This window comes from Furipterus horrens, unplaced genomic scaffold, assembly GCF_987537825.1.
Source record: "Furipterus horrens unplaced genomic scaffold, mFurHor1.1.pri manual_scaffold_7, whole genome shotgun sequence".
In the NCBI taxonomy this organism is placed as follows: Eukaryota; Metazoa; Chordata; class Mammalia; order Chiroptera; family Furipteridae; genus Furipterus; species Furipterus horrens.
In genome coordinates, this window is record NW_028327177.1 from 29,703,739 (window position 1) to 29,728,235 (window position 24,497).

Sequence of the window (24,497 nt, forward strand, 5' to 3'; positions counted from 1 at the left end):
TTCGTTCTGTAACAGTTCTCCTGATTTTCCAGCTTGCCAACTACAGATCTTGAGACTTCACACAACCTCCATAATCATGTGAGCCAATGCTTCAAAATAAATAGATATATACATACTATTGGTTCTCTTTTTCTAAATAACCCTGACTAAAACAGCTACCATTAATCAAATTTCCTTTATTGGCAGCCAAATATATTCCCATTTGCAATGAACAAAGTAGACAAATCAGTAAAATACATATTTAAAAATTGTAAGTATTAACTTTCTCCTATGCAAACAATTTCATATAGTAAATAAATCCAAATTAAAATTACTGAAAGAACTCATTTTAGAGGATTCTGGAAAAATGATGGAGTAAAACCTACCAGCAAGAAATGCTCAAGAGAGTCCTGTAAGGTGAAATAAGAGGACACTAGACATTAACTTGCAGCCATATAAAGAAATTAAGATCTCAATAAAGATAGATAAATGGGCAATTATAAAAACTAGTTTTATTATAATAATTCTTTGTGGCTCTACTTTTTATTTTCTACATGATTTAATAAACTAATGCACTTAAAATAATTAGTAGTTTATGTTTAGGGGCACACAATGTATGAAGATGTAATTTTGTGACACCAATAACTAAAAAAAGATGGAGATAGAGCTATAAAGGAGCATAGATTTTGTATGTTATTGAAGTTAAACTGATATAAATTCAAGTTAGAGTGTTATAACTTTAGAATGTTAAATGCAATCCCCATGATAAACAGAAAGAAAATAGCTCAGAAGAGAAACCAGAGGAAATGAGAAAGAAATGTAAACACTTTACTACAAAAATCAACTAAATATAAAAGAAGACAATAATGCAGGAAATGAAGGCAAAAGGATTAAAAGACAAAAAGGAAACAATAGTAAAATGACAGAAGTACATCCCTATTTATCAATAATTAAATGTAAATGGGTTAATTTTTCTAATCAAAAGATAGAAATTGGCAGAGTGGATTTTTAAAATAATCCAAGTACATACTACCTGCAAGAGATTTACTGTATAGCCAAAGACACAAATATATTGAAAGTGAATGGATGGAAAACGATATTCCATACAAATAGTAACCATAAGAGAACTAACTGGTGGTGACTATACTAATACCAGATAAAACAGACTTTAAATCAATACAGCAAGAAATAAACATTTATGCACCTAATGGCAGACCATCAATATATGAGGCTAAAAATGACAGAATTGAAGGTAGAAATGGACAGTTCTACAGTAATAATTTTAAACTTCAATACTCAACTTACAATAATGAATAGAACAACCAGACAGAAGATAAGCAAGGTAACAGGGGACTTAACACAACAAACCTGCTAGGTCTAATAGACGTATAAAGGCCACTCTCAACACCAACAATATACACATATTTCTCAAGTGCACATGGAATGTTTTCCAGGATAGATGATATGTTAGGCCACAAACAAAGTCTGAGTAGGTTTAAAAAGCTACATATCAAGCAAAGTATCTCCTCTAACCACAACAAAAATAAAGTTAGAATTAAATAACAGACAGCAAATGAAAATTCACAAATTTATGAAAATTAATATGCTCTTAACCAACCATTAGATCAAAGAAGAATTCACAGGGAAAATTAAAAAATGTTTAAAGATTAAAAACACAAAAGCACAATATACTAAAATGTATGAGACATAGAAAATGTAGTGCTAAGGGGAAAAATTTATAAATGCTTACATTGAAAAACAGGAAAAATCTCAAATCAAGTATCTAATCTTATAACTTAAGAAAGTAGAAAAGAAGAAGAAACTAAACCCAAAGTGAGCAAAAGGAAGGAAATAATGATTAGAGCAGAGATAAATAAAACAAAGAACAGAGAAACAGAGAAAATTAGTAACCAAAAGTTTGTTCCTTGAAAAGATTAACAAACTTGACAAACCTTTAGCTACACGGACTAAGAAGACTTAAATTATTAAGATCAGAAACAAAAGTGAGACAGTACTTCCAATGCCATGGAAATAAAAAGAATCATAAAAGAGTACTATGAACAATTATATGCTAACAAATTGAATAACCTAGATAAAAATTGACGAATTTCTAGAAACACAAAACCTAAAAACTAAATAATGAAGAAATAGAAAAGCTGAACACATTTATAGTGAGTAAAATAATTGAATTAGTAAACCAAGTACCTCCTAACAAAAAAAAAAAAAGCCCTGGACCTAATGCTTTCAGTGATGAATTCTACCAAACATTTAAAGAAAAATACTAAACATTTTCAAACATCTTACAAAGAAGTTGAAGAAGAGGGAACACTCTCTAATTCATCTTATGAAGCGTGCATTACCCTGATACCAAAGCTAGGCAAAAGCACTACAAGAAAAGAAAACTACAAACAATATACCTTATGAACATTTATGAAAAAATCATCAACAAAATACTAGCAGACAAAATTCAGGAGCACATTAAAATAATTATATACCATGAGCAAGTGAGATTTATTCCTGGTTCTCCATACAAAAATCAACCAACGTAATATACCACATTAACAGAAGAAAAAAAAAAAACATTATCATCTTAATTGATGAAGAAAAACATGACAAATTTCAAGACTCCTTTGAGATGAAAACAGTCAACAAAGCAAGAATAGAAGGAAACTACCTCAACAGAATTAAGGCAATATATGAAAAACCCATTAAGTCTTTTACTAAATGGTGAGAGGCAACTGATTGACATGTCTCTCATGCATCCATGTTTCTCTCCTTCTTTCTCCCTGCTTTCCCCCTCTCTAAAAATAAAGAAATAAAATCTTTTTAAAAAATATCTCAAGGACATCTTTTGAAGAAATAAAAAACTCATCTTAAAATGTATATGGCATCTCAAAAAGAGACCCTGAATAACAAAAACAATCTAAAAATAAGAAAAAAGTTAAGGACTCACATTTCCTGATTTCATAACTTACTACAAAGCTACCACAATCAAAGTAGTGTCATATTTGCATAAGGACAAACACATAGACCAATGGAATAGAATAAAGAGCCCAGAAATAAACCTTCACATAATACAGATTTTTGATAAGATTGATAAGACTGTAAAGACCATTCAGTGGGGAAAGAGAAGATTTTTCAACAGGTGGTACTGAAAAAAATAGATATCCACATGTAAAGTAATAAAGTTGAACCCCTACCTAATATCACACACATAAAAAATTAACTCAAAATGAATCAAATATTTAAATGCAGTACCTAAAACTACAAAACTTTTAGAAGAAAACAGAGAGGGAAACTTCATGACTTTGAATTTGGAAATAATTCCTTGGATATGACATCAAAGACACAGGCAAAAAAAAAAAAAGAAAACTATTTATAATTATAAATTTTTGTGCATCAAGATACAGTATTAATAGGTAAAAAGGCAGCAGACAGAAAGGCATAAAATGTTTGCAAATAATAACTCTGATAAGGAAGTACTAACCAGAATAAATTTTAAAAACACTTCCAAAAACTCAACAATAAAAACCAAACAACCCAGTTCAAAATGAACAAAGGACTTGAATAAACATTTCAACAAGGAAGATATACAACTGGCCAATAAGCATATGAAAAGATGCTGAATATCACTAATTATTAGAGAAATGCCAATCAAAACTATGATGAGATACAACCTCACATCCATTAAGATGTCTACTATCAAAAAACAGAAAATATGTGGAAAAATTAGAACACTTATGCACTGTTGGTGGGTATGTAAAATGGTACAGCCTTTTTGGAAAACAGTATGGTGGTTCCACAAAAAATAAAATTATAATGACCACATGATGTCACAATTTCATTTCTGGGCATAGACCCAACATAATTAAAAGCAGGATCACAAAGAGGTATTTATATGCCCATATATATAACAATATTATTCACAATAGCTAAAAATATGTTCATTGTTCATCCTAGTATTCATTAATGGATAAGCAAAATCTAACATATATATACAATGAAATATTATTCAGCCTAAAAAGGAAGGAAATTTTGACATATGCTATAACATAAATGAACATTGAGAGTGTTATGCTAAGTGAGATAAGATAGTCACACACACACAAAAAAACCCCACAAATACTGTGTGATTCCACTTACATAAGTTACTTAGTCAAAAATGATAGAGAGAAAAAGTAGAACAGTGGTTTCTAGGGGCTGGGTGGAGGGGAAAATAAGAAGTTGTTGTTTCATGGGTACATAGTTTCAGTTTCAAAAGATAAAAAAGAGTTATGAAGATGGATGGTGGTGATAACTGTACAACACTATGAATATATTTAGTACAACTAAACTGTACCCTTAAAACTGTTAAGATGGTTAATTTTATCTTATTTGCATTATGAAAAACCATTACATATATAAATTGAAATATAATCCACTATTGTGTAAACTGTGGGGGAAATTATACATATGCCATGTTGATGTTACTGTAAATTAGTTTGATATTTCTAGAGTATGGTCTCACAATATGTAGCAATAACTATAAAAATTCTGAGGGACTTCCAGCCAAGATGGAGGCATAAGCAGACATGCTTCATATCCCTCACAACTAAGAAGGAATTTGCAACCACTTCAAAAGTAAAAAATCTCAGAAGATCCAGAAAATCAAACTACATAGAAGTTCAACAAAGATCTAAAGAAGAAATATTCAGCCAGAAAGGTGGGAGGGGCAGAGCTTGGCAGCAGCAGCGGTGCTGGTGACAGTGGCAGCGGCCAAAAGCAAAGCAATTCCAGCCCAAGACCAGACCAGTCCCAGACCCAAAGCAGACCATGCGGCACACAGTTCCAGCGCCAGGGAAAACAGAACTACTTTGCTTCTGACTGTGAAAGCCAGTGCGGGTTGGGGCAGAGGAAGAAACTGCTGGTCTCTCAAAGGAGGCAGCTGGCTTAGTACAGAAAGGGGGAGAAGTGCCTGTAGTGAAACGGGTCACCAGCACTAACGAATACCTAAAGCTCTGTCCCTTATAACAGGTATGACAGCTCAACCTAAACCACAGAAGCAAACACAGAAAGCTGTCAAGATGAGGAGACAGAGAAGTATGGCCCAAAAGCACGGTTGGGGGTGGCGGTGGGGGGCATCAAGAACTAAAGGATGAGGAAATAGCAAACCTAACAGATGTGCAGCTTAAAGCACCGGTGGAAACGATGCTCACAGATTTGACAGAAAATATTCAACTGGATCAGGAAGAAATGAAGGTTATATTAAGTGAAATGAAGGAAAATCCAAAGGAAACTAGTGGTGAAGGAAAGGAAGCCAGTGTTCAAATGAACAAATCGAAACATGAGGACTAAATAAACAGTCAACCAGTACAGAAGGAGGAAAAGAGAACTGAAAAAAACGAGGAGAGGCTTGCAAACCTCTGGTATAACTTTAAATGTGCCAACATCCAAATCACAGGGGTGCCAGAACAGGAAGAGCAAGAAATTGAAAAATTACATGAAAAAATAATGAAGGAAAATTTCCCTAATTTGGGGAGGAAATAGACATAAATAGACAGGAAGCATAGAGAGTCCCAAACAAACTAGACCCAGGGAGGGCCACACCAAGATACATCATAATTAAAATACTAAAGATTAAGGATTAAGAGAGAATCTTAAAAGCAGCAAGAGAGAAGAGAGTTATCTACAAAGGGGTACCTATCAGCTGATTTCTCAAAAGAAACTTTGCAGGCAAGAAGGGAATGGCAAGAAATATTCAAAGTGATGAAAAGCAAGGACCTAAAACCTAGATTACTCTATCCAGCAAAGCTATCATTTGGGATGGAAAGGCAGATAAAGTGCTTCCCAGACAAGGTAAAGCTATATCATCACCAAGCCATTATTACATGAAATGTTAAAGAGACTTATTTAAGAAAAAGAAGATCAAAACTATGAACATTAAAATGACAACAAAACCACAACTATCAACAACAGAATCTAAAAAAATAAAAGCAAAAAAAAAAAAAACCTAAACAGACAACCAGAGTAGACACAGAATCATAGGTATGGGGAGCAGGTGGAGGGGTGTCAGCTGGGAGGGGAAAGCGGGGAGAAGGAGGGAAATAGTGCGGGAATCAAGCAGCATAGTAAGAAGGTGCAGAAAAGACAGGGATGTTAACAATAGTATAGGAAAGGGTAAAGTCAAGGAACTTATATGCATGAACTATGGACATGAACTAAGGGGGGTGAGACTGATGAGGGGGTAGTAGGCAGAGGGGAGCAAAGAGAAAAGAAATTGGGATAACTGTAACTGCATAATCAATAAAACATATAAAAAATTCTTACCTTGGTTACAGTATTCCCCCACTTACTATGGGTATTACATTCTAGACGCCCCTGCGATAGATGAAAATCCGCAAAGTAGGAACCTTACATTTATTTTAGTATTTATATATATTTTAAGGCTTTACAAACCCTTCCCACACACTTATAAACCGTTCCCAGTCCCTTATTAACCTTTCCCACTCCCTTATTAACCTTTTCCACACTTTTATAAACACTACTTATGTTCTTAAACCTATGTAACTTTAACAAAGTAAGTACAGTACCGCAAAATCCCGCAATATAGCAAAAAATCCACAATAAATAATTAAATATAATATTTTTTTTTAAATCCCGCGATATAGTGAGTCCGCAATAAGTGAAATGCGATATAGAGAGGGACTACTGTATTCTGCTTTGGAGAACAAACTCCTTGGCAATATTATAAAATCAGAAAAAACAAGTTATACTAAGATGTTCCCTGCATCTATGTATATACAGTTTAAATATGAAATTCTAGAAATAACCCAGCAGAGGAATTTCCAGGAGAGTAGCAAGAAAATTAAAGATGCATGGAAAGTAAATGGCCAAAAGCAATAGATGACCTAATGTTAAGTTAAAATAACAGAACTGAACATAGTATGGGCATGACAAGAATTGAACATGAATTTGAAGTGATGTAAATTAAGCTAATATTCACTTGATTCTTTGAGAAACTATAGTCATCCCGTTAGACTGCAATCATGTGAACTGCAGCATTACCAATAAAAAAGAATTAAATTGTTAAAAATCTGTACCACAGCCTGTAAAATAACCTAGCAGCAAAGCCTGAAGCTATTACAGTAGCAATGTGATTCCTTGAAATTCGAGGTCACAGAAATTTGAGCACCTGTGGCAAATTAATAGAAAAATATCTGTTGAAATTTTCTTCCACCATTGCAGCTGAATCCTTCTGCAGTGCTGCTCCATCAATGTGCCATCTAGGCAGAATTACAAAGCTAATATTTTCTTGATGTCAATCGCATTTGTGTTCAAGGACTCTTCCTGTACATCTGGTAGTGTTTTAACTATTATTCACATTTGCGTACATCTTCTCAGTCTTTGAGGCAACAGGTCCATGTTTTAGTCTTCTGATTCAGGAAAGTCCTATATGAGATCTCTGTTCCACGATGATATAGCGGGGCACAGAATTAATTCTAAAAAGACTACTGGCACAGATAGGAAATCAGCACTCGGTTATTTCAGAGGAAAATAACGTTTGCAAACAGCAACTGTAATCATTATCAGTAAATTTGCTTAAATAATACATTTGCATGAAATAAAAGTGGATGCTCTGCACTTTGATTTAAAATTTTCCTCCTTTTGGCTCTTTTAAGCTTTACCTTGACATCAGCTTTCCCCCTTATTTTGAGGCACCATGAAAAGGCCTTTACTCAAATAGCTAGTGGAGCTTAGAACCCTACAGATTTAAGGAAAGGTGATATTCTTGTTCCATGGACTCCTAAAACATAAGCCCTTCCATAAAAATCACAATATACCAAAAAGAAAGATTAAATTCTCTGACAGAGTAGTCCATGGAATGTCCTAAAGAAATTAATGATAGTAATAGCTAGCACTTTGCACTTGCTGCAGCGCTGACCATGTTCTAAGTGTTCATTCATTTGCTACTCGCTATAGCTCTATGGAATAAGGACTCTTACTGTCTCCATGTTTCAGATGAGAAAATTGAAGTACAGAGGCTAAGCCCACAGTCTAACAGAAGTTGACAGATCTAGAACTGAACACTGTAAGTCTGGCTTGAGTCTATCTCTTTTACTTATATAGAATCTATATTATATTGCCACCCATCATGCTAGTAACAGTGATGATGATAATGATTACTGTTGATAACAATAAAAATAATTACTATCTGCTGAATATTTAAGACATATACTGAGCTAAGCAATTTCATACATTAACTTATTTAATCGGCATATCAATTGTGAGATAGATGTCCACATACCCACTTTTGAAGTGAACTAACAAACACAGAGTTTGTGAATAGCTCAAGTGCTCTGAAGAAGAACTAGTGAACTTTGAGACCAAGCTTTTATTTTTTCCACGTTCAGGGGGACCAGTTCAAGCCACATAGTACTTTTAATTTTTTATATTCCTTCTTATAGGCAGACTGAAAGTAATGATATATTGTGATGGAAAGCACTTGCACTTTGCCTGACAGATAACATGTGGTTTATATAAATGGTAATAATCATCATCACCACCCATATTTTGAACATACTTCCATACTGAAGTATCACAGAACATTGTATTCATTTACACATTTTATACCCCTTGGACATCTTTATGTCTTCTAGACTACCAGCTGCATGAGGATAAAGACATTATTATTATTTTATTTTTTCCTTTTGTGTAACCAGTGTTACAGCATAGTTTTTGTCCCATAATATGTGTCAGAAAACACTTACTGAATTTTGGTAACTGTGATATCTGACACCAACTTTTCCTCATTATAGTACTATCTCTTTGAACTTCATTTTCAGTTTTTCTTGAGGTAAACTTTACTATTTATTGATCATATATTATGTGTCAGAATCATCTGAGGACTGGCTAGAACACAGAGCATTGGGTCCAATATCCAGAATTTCTGATTCAATAGGTTCAGGATGGGGCCAGGGAATATGCATTTCTAACAAATTCCCAGGTAACGCAAATATTGTTCGTCTCCAGTGTTGGAGAGTTCAAGCCTTCCCCAAAAGAAAGGGTTTATTCAAAGAGAGGTATTTATCAATGTAAGAAGTGTATTCTCAACAGAGTATTCATTTCTGGAGAATCAATCACAAATATACACAGGAACATACTACATCCAGACACCACTAGAGATGCTATAAAAGAATTAGTCCCTGTTCTCAAGGAACTGACAATTATTTGGAAAAATATTAGTTTTATGCAAAGTGTGATGATAAAGTTATAGACAATGAATGCAAGTAACAAACCTTCTCAAACTCACAAAACAAAAAGGAGTGCTATCCCTCCAAAGCCCTCACTGTGAAAGCCTGCACAGGTATAGCAGTAATTGCCCATTGCTCTAAACAGTGTTGGAACTTATTCCTCTGCAATTGCCTTCAGAGCATTTGGCAGTCTTCCAAATGGTCTAAATGGAAGCAAAATTTGGTATTTTAAGATTAGAATTGATTTTTGGAAGCAGCCAAAATATTATGAAGAAAATGAATGAATGGTTTAGAGTCCAAACAAAAATAGGTTATAAACTAAAACTACTATTTAATGTATGGCTAATCAATTGGTTCTAAAGACAAATTTTAAAGGGAGGTATCAGAAATGTTTGCATAAATGGCACCAGTGTAGAAATATGTGTTTAAACTTAGAAACTATTTATACTGTACAATAATGCTGATTACATGTATATATCCTAGCATACCTCATATTCTTTTAAAAATGACAACAAGCCAATATGTCAGAGATAAGGACATTTTGATATAAATTATAATGTTCAATGGCAATGGACTATTTTGCAGTCATTAAAATGTTAATCATGAAGTCTATAAAACAACATGAAAATTTTTGATAGACTAGAGAAAATGCAAAGTTCTAAGTAAACTATGATAAGTAATATAAACTTTTATGCACAAAGAATAGAAGGAAATACAGAATAATAGAAATAAGTTTAGATGGCAGGGAAAATGACAGAATTTTTTCTTTTGAACTTTCCCAATCACACAACTACAAAATTCAGACATTAAAAATATATATATCTTAAAGTTGCTATATATGCCAGGCCAACAGAAAAATATGGAAAAGGATAATCAAATATTGTGAGAAGGAAGGTATGAATGCTTGATTTGAATGTGATATGAGTTATTCAATACATAATCCTGAAGTCATCTAAAGGAACACTTCATAAACATATGTGTAGGAAAAAATATTTCCCAATTATTTGAGCCTCTAAAGCTATGTGCAGTAACCTGGCACATAATTCTTTAAAATGAAGGTAAGCATGGGTCCACTTGATAATTACAAGGTCTAAATCTAGTTGCCAATCTAAATACATATGATCAGTGTATCAGTCAAGACAGGCTTAGTTAAACTGTGATAACAAATAGCCCCCAAGATTCTATTCATTAAAACAGCAAAGGCTTCTTTAATTTCAGCTTTACTGCAGTATAACTGACATATAAAATTATAAGATATTTAAGGTATACATTTAATGATTTGTTATACCTATATACTGTGAAAGGATTCCCCCCATCTAATTAATCCATTGCCTTAAATAATTATCTTTGATTTTTTTTCAGTGAGAATATTTAAGTTCTCCTCTCAGCAAATTTCAGTTATACAATACATTAGTCACCTAGAGTCACCACATTCTACAATAGATGCTCAGACGTTATTCATCTTATAGTTGAAAGTTTACGGCTTTACACCAACCTCTCTCCTATTTCCCACACCCCTATAACCCAGGACCTGATCATCACCCTTCTACTCTCTTATCAGTTTGACATGTTTCTTAGATTCTGCATATAAGTGATACCATGCAATATTTGTCTTTCTCTGTCTGGTTTATTTCACTTAGCACAATATTCTCAAGGTCCATTAATGTTGTTGCAGATGGTATGATTTCCTTCCTTCTCACAGCTGAATAAGCTTGCATTGTGTGTATATATACAAGGTTTGTCCAGAAAGTATCCAACCATATAATATGAAAAATAAATATATTTATTGAAGAAGATACAAGAAACATTGTACATAGGACAATAAAACCTCAGTCCCCTTCAAAGTAGGCACCTTGGTACCTCACACAAATCTAATTGCCATTAGCTGCTCCGAATCTGGTCAATAGTCTAAAATCTCTTCCCTTTCAGGGATGATTTTAGTTTTTTGAAAAGCCAGAAGTCACAGGGCTGTAAGGAGGCTCAGTCACCTGGGTAATTTGATGTTTCACCAAAACACTCTGCACGAGACATGATGCATGAGCTGGCATATTTTCATGATGAAGCTGCCCATCACCAGTTGCCCATAGCTGCAGCCTTCTGAATCACCCAGTTTCCATGGTGGAATGTTAAAACTTAATGCAAAAATTGATGCACATTCATTGCTCTACTTGCTCAGTCATTTAGAATGTGATGGCCACAGAGTACACATACATACTCATTCAACACGTCTAATGCCCCCACTGACTAGTACAGTGAAGTCAACATTGTTCAAGCATGCGCATTCCAATCCACTCTCCTTGGCTGCCAGGTTACATCGATGTCATGCAAACCATTCTCATTATATTAACAATAGTTGGACTTTTTTCAGACAGACCTCGTATATACCTCAACATCTTTATTCATTCATCTGCTGAAGTACACATAGGTAGGTTGTTTCCATAGTTTGGCTAAAGTGAATAATGCTGCAATGAACATGGGGGTATAGGTATCTCTTTGATATCCTGTTTTCATTTCCTTTGATTATATTGGATATACCTAGAAGTGGAATTGCTAGATCATATGGTTGTTCTATTTTAATGTTTTGAGGAACCTCCATACTGTTATCCATACTGGCTGCATCAATTTACATTCCCACCAGCAGTGAATAAGGGTTCCTTCCCTTTTCTCCACATCCTCGCCAACAGTTACCTCTTGATGACAGCCATTCTAATAGATGTAAGGTGATGCCTCATTATTGTTTAATGTGCATTTTCCTAAAGGTTAATGCTGTTGAGCACCTTTTCATGCACCTGTTGGCATTTTTCATGCACATATTTCTCCTTCCAGGTGTGTTAGTATTTGCTTTATATATTTACATGCTTTTATCTTGTATAGACAAAAATATGATCTCACATAATAAGGGGAATCTAATGAACAGAATAAACTAATGAGCAACATAGAACCAGCGGCATAGAATCATGGAATAGACTGACAGCTGTAAGAGGGGAGAGGGAAGCAGAGACTGACTGAAAGAAGGCAAGGGGATTAGTCAACGAACACATATGAAGGACCCATGGACAATGGTGAGGGGACTGATTATGGAAGTGGGGGCGGGCTGGGTGAGAGGGGCAAAGGGAGAAAATATGGGACAACTATAATAGCATATACAATGAAATATAGTTGGACTGGCCCTTTTATAATTATATAATGCCTCTCATTATAATCTCTGGCTTAAAGTCTATTTTGTCTAATATCAGCATCACTACCTCTGATTTCTTTTGGTTTCCATTTACATAAACTATGTTTTTCCATTCCTTTACTTTCACTCTGTGGATGTCCTTAAAGCTAAGTAAATCTTACATAGGCAGCATATAGTTTGGCCTTGCTTTTTTTTTTTTTTTTCTTTTTTTTTTTTTAATCCATTCAGTCACCATACATATTTTGACTTGAGAATTTAGTCCATTTACATTTATAGTAATTATTGATAGGTACTGACTTACCACTAAATTGTTTTTTAATTCCTTTTTTCTTTTCTTCTTTTGCTCTCTTCCTTTTTGATTTGATGATTTTCAGTGGTAGTATGCTTTCTCTTTAACTTTTGTATATCTACAATAGGTTTTACCTTGGTGCTTATCATAGGCTTATATAAAACATCTTACAACAGTATATTGTAAGCTGAGGACTGCTTAACTTCACACATATGCTAAACTCTACATTTTTATCCTCCCCCCCACACACACATTTTATATTTTTGATGTCACAATTCACATCTTTTACCTTATGTATCCAGTAATCAATTATTATAGTTATAGTTATTTTTACTACTTGTCCTTTAAGCTTTATGCTTGATTTAAAAGTAATTTGCCCACCACTATTACAACACTGAAGTATTCTAAATTTAACTATATATTTATGTTTGCCAGCGAGATCTATGTTTTCATATATTTTCCTGATGTGGATTAGCATCCTTTCATTTCAGCTTGAAGAATTCCCTTTAACATTTGTCAGGATGATCTAAAGGTGATGAATTCCTTCAGTTTTTGTTTCTCTAGAAAACTCCTCCAATTCTGAAGGCCAACTTTGCCAGGAAGAGTATTCTGGGTTGACAGTTTTTATCTTCTTACATTTGCTGGCCTGCAAATTTTCTGCTGGAAAATATGATTTTAGTCTTATGCAGGTTCCCTTGTATATAAGAAGTTGTCTTTCTCTTGCTGTCTTTAAGGTTCTTTATCTTTAACATTTGATAATTTAATTATAATGTGTTCTTGTGTAGACACATTATCTTTGGATTTCTCTTCTACAGAGCAATGCTATGGGCTTCCCGGATCTTGATATCTATTTCTTTCCCTATGTTAGAGAAATTTTTAGCCATTATTTCTTTAAATAAACTTTCTTTATTCTTCTTCTGGGGGCCCTTTACTGTGAATATTGGTCCACTTAATAATGCCTCATAAGTCCCTGAAGCTATTTTCATTCTTTTTATTTATTTATTTATTTTTGCTTCTCTGATTGGATGAATTATACTGCCCTCTTTTCAAGTTTGCTGCTCCTTTCTTCTGTTTGATCTAGTCTTCTACTGAAACCTTCTTTGAAATTTTCAGTCCAATTATTGTATTCTTCAGTTCTATGATTTCTGTTTGGTGTTTTCTATTTGTTGAAATTCTCATCTTGTCCAAGCATTGTTCTCTTGATTTTGGTGAGCACCTTCATGACCATTGTTTTCAAGTGTTTATCAGGAAAATCTCATCTCTATTTTATTTTTTTGGAATTTTATCTTGTTCTTTGGTTTGGAATTATTCCTCTTCATTTTCCTTGACTCCCTTTGTAATCTTTTGTGCATTAGATAAAACATCTACTTCTCCCAGTTTTGAAAGAGTGGTCTCATGAGGAGATGAACCTTATCGTTTGGCCTGGCCCAAGCTCTTGGTTGTCTCTCAAACTTTGTTAATATCCAAGCTGCCATCTTTGTTCATGGTGGCTTCTAGTAGTTGATCTGTGCCAAGACCTCTCAGTTTCTCAAAGGAAGGATCTCAGTCATCACCTAGATGCAAACTGATTAACATTCAGATCCTCAGACAGTAGCTTTTAAATTGTGTAAATAGACTATTTCAGGGAAGGATAGATAGATAGGTGTTTCTGTCTGCTCCTTTTGGATTCAGCCCTTGGGATAACTGTTTCTTTGTTTTCTATGCATTTGTGTCAAAAAGCACATCTCACTGCCACCAGGCAATCAAGTAGTATCTCCTTTTGGAGCAACTGCCCAAAATGTGCCTCAAACTTTTCTACCCATTTTGATGTGGGTGTTTACTTGTTTATTTCATATGTAGGAGATGCTGAGCTAGTTTTAGGATTTATTTCAGACGGAACTAAACCATGCGTAGCTGCTTATTTGGTGTGTATGTGGGAGGAGTGAGTTTAGGAGCTTACGTTGCCATCTTTGACCAGAACTCCCCAAACAATAACATTTTATTTCCTGTTCACATTACCTATCCATACCAAATCCTCTGGGTGGTCACCTTAGCCTCACCTTTACTATGGGATCCAGGGTAGTGGCACAGCCACTCTCTGGAACACTGCCAGTTACTGTTGCGGAGGGAAATCACTCTGGAATATCTCTCTAACCAATAAGTAAATGCTTGGTTCACATGTCATTGACTATAAAAATTCACATCACCTCAAAAAAAAAAATTGCTTCAGGAAATACAATGCTATTTTATGTGCAGAAAGTGAAGAGCCAGAAATATCTGGTGACCAGAACTAATAAATATCAGAGTGAGCCAGGAGGGACTCAGTGAAGACCAAGGGCATGTGAATTACCACGGGGCTGAGATGGGAACCATAAAAAGAGAGGAAAGGCCAAATAAAAGATGGTAAAGTCATCACAAATAACTGCACCTATTAAACACAATATTTTGCAGCATATTCTATGACATAAGAAAGTGGTTAAAACATGTTTCTAGTTGTACAGATACTTCAATCACAATAATATATTTGTAAATTTATTCAATAAAAATGACTCAAAATATGTAAAAAGGTTAATGTGTGTTTTTTACTCTCCTAAACTGAATATAAAGTGACAGCTGTACTGTTGCCTTATTCTTCTCTTTTTTTCAATTTATTTCTCCCAGTATACCTTTCTAAGTCATCTTAAACTGATTAATAGTGATGAGTTAAGCAAATAGTTTTTCCAAAGGATTAGACTCTGCTGCTGAATTTTGGGGAATCAAAGAATTCTCCTCTATTCATTTTTCCTAGTCTTAATTAATAATCTGGCTTATATTTAAAAATTAAACTTTTCCTTCTATAAGAAAATACATTTTAGCCCTGGCTGGTATGGCTTAATGAATCCAGTGCTGGCCTGTGAACCAAAGTGTCACCAGTTCAATTCCCTGTCATGTCACATGCCTGGGTTGTGGGCCAGGTTCCCAGTTGGGGGCATGTGATAGGCAACCATACATTGGTGTTTCTCTCCCTCTCTATCTCCCTCCCTTCTCTTCTCTCTAAAAATAAATAAAATATTTAAAAATACATTTTGGGGAATATAGAAGAGTTAGGGGACATATAAGAATCATTACCAAGGACTTAATGTTCACATGAAATCCACAAAACAGTATGAATTCTTGGTCCGTGTCATGGGAAAAATAGGTGATGATATTGACTAGGTCCCTTTAAGGCAGAAAGGGTAGGGGTGAAGGGCTATTGAGCAGCTTGAGTATAATATTTAGTTGATGTAAAATACTTTCATCTGGTACTTTGAAGTTGGGGTTTTTTCCTCCCACAAATCAGAGTATAAACATCACATTAGTAAAATGGCCTTTTATAAACATCTGGATAATGTGTTCCTAAGGCCTATGCCTAAAGATTCAGAAATCAGCTGGCAATAATTCCAAATCCATCACTGATTAAAACACTTTTCAAACATAAAACCTCTGGGACTTGCTGTGGTTTCAGATCACACTGGAACATTCCATAAGTTTAATCCATTTCATAAACACTATGTTGAGGTATAGCCTTAAATATAGTTTGAATTTTAAAAGGGATAACTAAAATCATCCAAAATAATATTCGAGTTAACTCTAAAATATCACTAATTAAATAGAAACTATTACTTCTACTTTTAGAACTATAATTTTTAATTTAATCTTTATTGTTTTTTTTCCATTACCATGTAGTCCCCTTATACCCATCTCCTCCCAGCAATCACCAGTTATCCATGTCCATTAGTCCTTTTTCTTTTTTTCTCAATCCCTTTGAACTTTTATGAGAAATTAACATCTATTACTTTTTTGCATCTAAAAAATTATATCAAATATTGATCAATTCCCCATAATCTTATCCCTTTTCAGGTAGTTTCTGCTTTTAAACAGCAAAATAGATATAATTTTTAAAGTTGTTTTTCTACTTGCCTTGCAAAAATATTATATAACCTAACAGGTCTGGAAAATTTTCCTAAGCAACCTGGCATAATGTCCTAAAACTGTCAACAGATTTGCTGAGCTTGCCATGAGCCTTCTGCTTTCATTACAAATAAATCATTCATCAGACCTGTGACTAAATGCAATCATTAATTACCAGAATTTAAACATCTGGGTATCAGGTTCACTTTGGCAACCAAAACTTTCTAGGTCACTAAAGGGAATAGAAAAGATTCATGAGTTAAATTAATTCATTTGGCCACTTGATCATGTAATTAGAAATATTAATAATATAACATTATATTGTAATAATACAATATTAGAAATACTAAGTGAATTAATAAAATGTCTTGGGTACTTAGCTAAGGCAGATTCTGTGCTAAGGCAATGGAGATAGGCTATACCTGTGAACAAAACAAATGCAATTTCTGTCATCTAGGGAAAAATAAGTCCACATTTTTGCAAAAGCTTGTTGAGCACATATTTCCCAGACTAACATGAATGCCACCCTCAGGCTCTCTGCTCCACTGTCTAGGACAGACATTGTTTATATATTTATCACTATATGTCTAGCACTAAAAGTATGCACTCTAGTACACAGCAGGCTTTTAATAAACGTTTGATAGATGAATGAATGAATAAGTGAATGAAGGGATGAACAAATGAAAAAGATTATTATTTCCATGATTATGTTATTTAGGGGATGGTGAGCTTAATACTGACAACTTGAGTTTAGGAAAAATTTAATCTCTTCATCTGTGCTCTCTCTGACTGTTCTCAGACCCCATGGATCTATTTTAAACCGATATCATCTGAATTTTCTAACAAAGTCTGATAAAGAATCAGTCACAGAGCAACTCTAGAAAAAGTTCAGCTTAAGAGGCAAGGGCATGGTGCAACTCCTTCAAAGTCAAATGAACTGAAATTGAGTGGAACAGGAATTCAATACATGGCCAACTTTCACTGGGTAGCATGTTGACCACAGATACTAGAAAGGGTCTTCCTAGGCTCCTCTCACATGCATGTATCAAGGACAGATATGCGGGTATCTTAGCGCATCCTTTCTGTGCTGCTCAAAGCTAAATCAGACCTAGAAGAGCTGCCTTCTCTGTTCTTCTGCCCCAAGACAGAGCCAACTCATCATTGTGGCTCACTATCAATGCCTACCAGGCAGACTCTCACAGGGTCTCAGTAAGAAAGCTAGCCTTTTAAAGTATTCAAGCTGGGTGGAGCTCATCTGTCATTCAGGGAATGGTTGATTCTTTGTTGAATCCTGGAGAGGCAGAGTCACCATATGAAACAGAGACACCAGGGATCCAGCTCTGATACTAATAAACAGTATGATAAAGGGTAGCTTTCATAATCAGGCTCAGCCTCAACATTCTTATCTATAAAATAGAAATAATGTCTAGCTCAGAGTGTTGATGAGTCTTTAGAATAACTTATACAAAATGCCTGGCATGCAGTAATTTAAAATGGTAGCCATCATTATTCTACATTTTAGAGACACCTGCCTTCCTATACTTCCAGGGTCCAAAGTCCATACATTCCAGACAAACATTCCACTCACATTCCACTTATGTCTTCCTCCGTAAACCCACTTATTGGAAGTGCTTGAATTCCTATTATTTTATTACTATTGCTATTAGCTTCTTACATTTGAATTACCACTTAGAATTTACTAAGCAGGGTCTCATACATCTTATTTATTTTTCAAAACATTAAAAGCAGGAAACAAATCTATGAGCTGGAATCAAAGTCCTCCCTGAAACAGTCAGCAACATAGCATTTTATTCATTAACAAACACATATAATCAGTGTATTCTTGAAACCCAGAAATCCCTTCTCTTCTCTCACATATTCTGCCATGTACAAAAGAATAAGTTTCTTCAATTCCATCTCAATCCTTCTCTCCTTTAGCCCCCATCATCATCATGTATCTCCTCCTACCTAACTTTGGTAACTCTGTTGCATCCTCCCATCTTATGACAGACCTTGCCCAGGTCAGCCTTCAGTTTTTTACTCTATCTACACTCCTCTCCAATGGAAATTTCCCATATATTCAATTATCAGAGCTATTTAGAAGCCTGCTTCTCACTCCACGTCTATTTTTCCAACTCTGACCTCTCTTCCAAGCTCCTAACATTGGTTTCAGTTATCTGATATCTCCACCTGGATTGGACCCCAAACTAAAAGCATCATCCTTGCCCTGTTCTAAACATTTCCTTTATATTCCCATAACTGCTATGGGCTTGAAATTCTAGAAACAAAACTATTCATTTTTTTTCCCACACCTTCTGAATTTGCTAGGATTAAACTCTACTACATGCAAAATCTCAAAGTCTCAGTGGCTTCAGCAAGGTCATTTAATCCTCCCTCTTAGAGACATCTCATGAAATTTAGCCTAGATCTGATATGACAGCTCTGCTCCATGAAGTCTTCAGGGACTCAGGTTCCTTCTAGTTCACCCCTCCACTATTCCTAGGATCCAAATGAACAGCTAGAAGTAGACCAATATGATCTAAGCAGCATATCTAAGTAGCAAGACAGAAAAAACAATGGAAGAAAAGGTTGTGCACCGCAACACTGCACGCTACCTAGACACATAGCCACACCTAGCTACAAAGAAAGTTGGGAAATATAGTCTTTATTTTAGATAGTCATGTTACTGCTAAAAATAAGGGCTTCTTTACTGTGAAAGGGTAAAGTACAGATACTCAGATGTGACTAACAGTGTCTAACACCTTCCCCTATATCTAACTGTTTTAATCTTTTACATTTTATCACTACAATGAATCTGGCACCAGCACTAATATCAGAATAAAATTTCCAGTTCTAAACTTTAATCGCATCACTCCCTAATCAAAAACTTTCAATGGTTTTCCAATGTCTATATATAAATTAGAGTCCATATTCCTAAACTAGCTTTTTAAGACCAACCAAAATTTGATCATAGATGACTTTTCTGGTCTCAAGTAATTCCATTGCCTGAAATTGAGATAGCCTAACTACAATATTTACCTTAACATTTGCTACCATTTATTGAGAACCAGAGAGTTTACATGGATTATCAACAATCTTCATATGCACACACACACAATAAATGCATACACACAACAATTAAATCATTATTAGTAGCCTGTTTAAAGATGAGAAATCTGAGATTCAGAAAGATTAAATGATGTAGATATAGCCCCATATTTAAAAATAAAAGGGGAGTTGAAGACATATTTATATGACCCCACAGTACATTGTTTCTCGCCCCCTCCATCCCCACCCCCAGTCTGTAACACACAGATAGCTATCAGACATGCCCTCCATCTTTACGGTTTTGTTCCTGTTGTTACCTCACCCATAATGCCCATATCTTCCATTCATGTTGAGATCTATCACTTGTTGATGCTCAAACCATCTTCCATGATTGCTTTAAAACTCTGATTTATTTACCTTCTCTCCCTCTACTCAATTCCACAACCAGACCTATTTTTCCACCAAATGCCCACAATATCTTTGTTTGTATTTCCTTTAAAGTCTTAGTCATATCTTATATCATGATTGTCTACATCTCAGACTGCCCTCCCTGAGGCCTCCTCATTCCCAGAGTGCTGGATCAGTGTTTTTGTCATGTGCATCCCCAGTATGCTAGCACTGAGTGCCAGGCATTCTGGGTAACCATCTAATTTTTGTTAAGTGAAAAAATCTGAATTTAAACATGTCAAGTTTGCCTAAGAATAGGCATACCTGTTTAAGATATATCTCCATACATTGTAGAGCATGTTCTTTGCAACAACTCTGATGCCAGAATTAGCAAAGGGAAGTGAGCATGCAAAGCATTTATTACACCCAGTGATACCCTCATCATGTCCTTACATCCTCAGTGTCACAATGTACTGACTGGGAAATAGGAAATATTGTAAATTTTACCCTCCCTAACCTTCTTCAACCTTTGTTGCTTTTCCTCCTCTGTTCCAATTTTGTCTCCTCAGCTCTGTTCCCATTCCATTAACTTCTTGCCCCTTTCATGGTTCTTTCCAATTTTCTGCTTAGTCTTATTCATAAGCTTTTAAATTACTGGCAAAAAGCAGAGCACTTTCTTAGATAACTGGCCATACAATTTTTCTCCTAACAGGAGTATTTTTGTTTGGTTTCTATTTTCTATAGTCTAAAATTCTCATGCTGGCTTAAATTAAATGCAGACAATTTTTATGACAACAAAAGTATCACGGTCTTACTCATTTTTCTATGACTAATCCAAAGCTCAATGTCTAATGCTTAGTAGTGGTTTAACAACTGCCTAATAAAGAACGAATAAATGAATGACTTCAGAAGAGACACTGGTTTATTCCTGACCCACCCCCCCCACCATTTTCCAAGAATTAAATGAAATCAAAATTCAAATTTTTAATATTCAAAATAAATCAGCATTTATTATCAGGGAATCACAATGACCATCAATTTACTAGTTTTGAAAACAAGCATTACAGCTTTTTGTTTCAGTATGGTAGAGAGTACATGAACACTGCCTAAAGCTAAGCTAGTACAAAGGAAAAAAGGTATAAGAAATTTTCTTTTAGAATTTTAGGTTAACTGTCCAGAGGTCTGAGACATCCCACCTCCCACCTATTCGGCAAAGAGCTTATTTAATTCTACCCTGGAGTGAAGGGAGACCCAAGACAACAGTCCCAGCAGATATTCTCTATGAACTGAGGGAGCTCCTATAGGCTGGACACATTTGCACACCCTACGTTCGCCAGTTTCAATCTTTCCCGCTGCTCGATACCAATAAATGCTTAGAAAAGTCTACCTTCCCACTCTCCATGCCCTGGTCAGGAAAGGGACTGCTACTGAGTCAAGGAGCTTGAGGGAATCTGAAAAGATATTCAAATACACTGAGGAACCGTCCACAGGACTAATTTTATACCAAGCACATGGGACAATCACTGATATGAATAAAGAGCAGATCCCAAAGCTTTGAAGCAGTGGCCAGTATTCTCTCAGTGCAATAATAGTTAAGCTTTCAAACTGGGAAATTGCCTGTATTGAAAATATGATATTCTTGGTGATTCTTTTTTCTGCTACATGTCCACTCAGTGCTTACATCACTTCTTGGTGTCTTAGGAATATGTGTTGAAGTCTTATAACCACTGCACGATCATCTAACACACTGTAAAAGTGCTGACTGTCCTCTCAGGACAGCACCAGGGGTGAAGGGGCAAAGACAACCTAGCAGGCAAGCCCTCAGTGTGCTCAGTGTCTCTGAACAGTCAACAGGCCTCCCCATGTTCCTAACAGAACGATTTGGTACTAGGTCCAACCAAGCTACCAGATCAAAAGCTGACCTAAAATGTATTGGTCCAGTTGAAAGGAAGCGTCAACCCTAAAATTTAAATTTTAATCATTTAGAGAACAATGTGGTAATCTCTATTAAAATTAAAAATCCATTTTTTTCAACAAGAAATTCCAGATTTTAGTAATTGTCATAAATAAGTGCACAACAGTGCAAACACTTGAATTTTAATTGCAAGATTGTAGAAGTGAAAAATGGGAAATAAAGAGCAAGTCTATAAATTAGGAGATGGCTCTATAAACTATAGAAGGGAATATATCATGTGATAAAATAATTTGTAGGAGTTAAAAATAATGCATTGTTCATAGCAGGTCAACATTTGCACTAAAAAGAAAAAAGAAAGAAAAAGCAAATAACAAAAATCATATATGTAAAGCTATTGGAGAGTTACTGAAACATAGGGGACTACAAAAGTAAAATTCCATGAAGAAAGAAGGTTTCAGAGGTGATCTGAGTACAAGCATGAGGTCATTTGCCACTCCTGAGCTGGTTTGGTCTAGAGGATCAACAGGATAGAATCAGGACAGGCCCAGGCATAGGACAGCTGCTTGAACAGAGAAATGAGAAGGTCGTCTGGAAACCCTTTTGGCCTTTGGTGACAAAAGTGGAGATTTGAGGGGCCTTGACTAGAGAATTGGTCTCTCTGTCAAGTTGTCTGTCAAGTTCTGAAACTGCACAGAGCAGAAAACTAAACAGTGAAGCCAAAATCTCTCGAAAGCAGACCTGAAATTCTTTATTCTGTGAGAGTTAAAGATTCAAAGGTCTACCGGGCTTTTAATGGAAATCCCTGGAGGGCCATACTCCCGAAATAGGGGGAACCAGAAGTAGTGCGTCTTAACAAGTGCAACCTGTCCTGATGCAGCTTAGTCTGTGGTTGAATTAAGGTGATCAACCCCTCAATTTGGTTTGTCTAATAATGGAAAGGTAAACCTTTGATTCTATTACAGCTTTTTAAAACAATGTCTGGCATGCAAACAAATGTTATTATGCAAAATACACATTTACATAACACATACTACTTACATGCATGCATGCATATGTCAATGCATGGAAAGAAAGTTTAAAAGAATATACATCAACCTCACATCAGTGATTTTATCTAAAAGTACTGACTGGAATACAGTAGTAGTGGGTAGTCAAGGGGATACTAATCTCTGTTGTTCAAATCTTACTTTTTAAAATAATTAATTCTTAAAATTAGTTAAACAGTATAGTCATCTTGGAAGCAGAGATACACACGTAGCTTTCCACATCACAGGAAAACAGCATTGATTACAACAACTGGGAAATTAGTAAAGCAACTACCTATTTGCCTTGATAGGTTAGCAGGAAAGAAGCTGGTAGCAGTAAATGGAGTGAGAGATCTCATCTTATTAACTACTCAGCAGAGGTGATTTTAGTCTTATCTATTTTATTAACACAATTTTGCATTAGTGATTTTGATTTGGGTAGAAAAGGAATAACGTTCAGGATATTTGACTCTGCTGTGCAAAGAACTCCAAAGTTAACAAGGAATTGGAAGCCAGTTAAACTCAAAGTAGGTAGATAATATGGAGGCAAACAAACACACCCGCCCATCTTGATGAGACCTGGCACAAGCTAGAGAAAACGAATAGTCTAAGAGGAACATTGACAATTAGAAGCTAGAAGACAAGTGTGTAGAAGGACTCCTAGTAAGGCCTGGATTCCAAGAAGAACTATTAATACTTGTTCTCACAAGACTTCTTGTTGATATTATTAACCTTAGGGTATTCTTTGAAACACAGTCTTCATGTCCACATCTTATCTGTACTCAACACTGAGGCTCCAGAAGACAGACACTGTGTTGAGTGGATCTCAGCATCCTGCCTCACTCCTAGCGGTGTCCAAACATGGTTCATGCTCTACGTTGTTTACCACCTAAGCCAAAGTCAAGACATGTCTGACTGTAATGTTCATCATCAAGAAAGCAGACATTCACATTGCAGGGCACCATTTATTGAAACAATTGTCTCTGAATTATGAATTGAGTATCTATTGTTTGTTTAGCATTATGCTAAACTCAGTTTTTTGCAGCACAAGGATTGTCATGACTCATCTCTTCCCTGCCTGCCTTTCTTCCCTTTACTCCTAAAGGTGCTAAATGGGTCAGCAGTCTTGAGTTATGGGGAACACAGGGACAAGAAAAGTAACAAGAAGGAAAATTTTGAGAAACAGTTCCCAGTGGAGGACCAGTATACAGGAAGCATATAATAAATATTTATTGACTACCTGACAACCAAAACGTCTGTTCTGGCTAAAATGTGTATAATAGTTTATAAAAGGACAGTTGAAAAATGTTGTGCTACCAAAGCATTCCACACTTACTCCAGTTAGGGAAGATTTTTCATTTTTCATTTTGATAGCTGACGAACAACCCAGTGAAAAATTTCCCCTGGTTGTGCATCCTCTTCTGAGAAAAATACTGCTTAGGGGCAAACAAAGCTCCTTTGGAAATCTGTTCCAAGCAGATGCAGTGGAAGGAATGACTTCATAAGAGGTCTAAATATGTTCTTTAAGCAGAGAAGG

General features: G+C 35.3%; 1 protein-coding gene across 2 annotated transcripts in view; it reads right to left on the minus strand.

Moving 5' to 3' along the window:
* The window catches only part of CPQ (carboxypeptidase Q), a 441,869-nt gene that overhangs the window by 250,125 nt on the left and 167,247 nt on the right, over positions 1-24,497 (minus strand). The gene's annotated exons all lie outside the window — the stretch shown is intronic.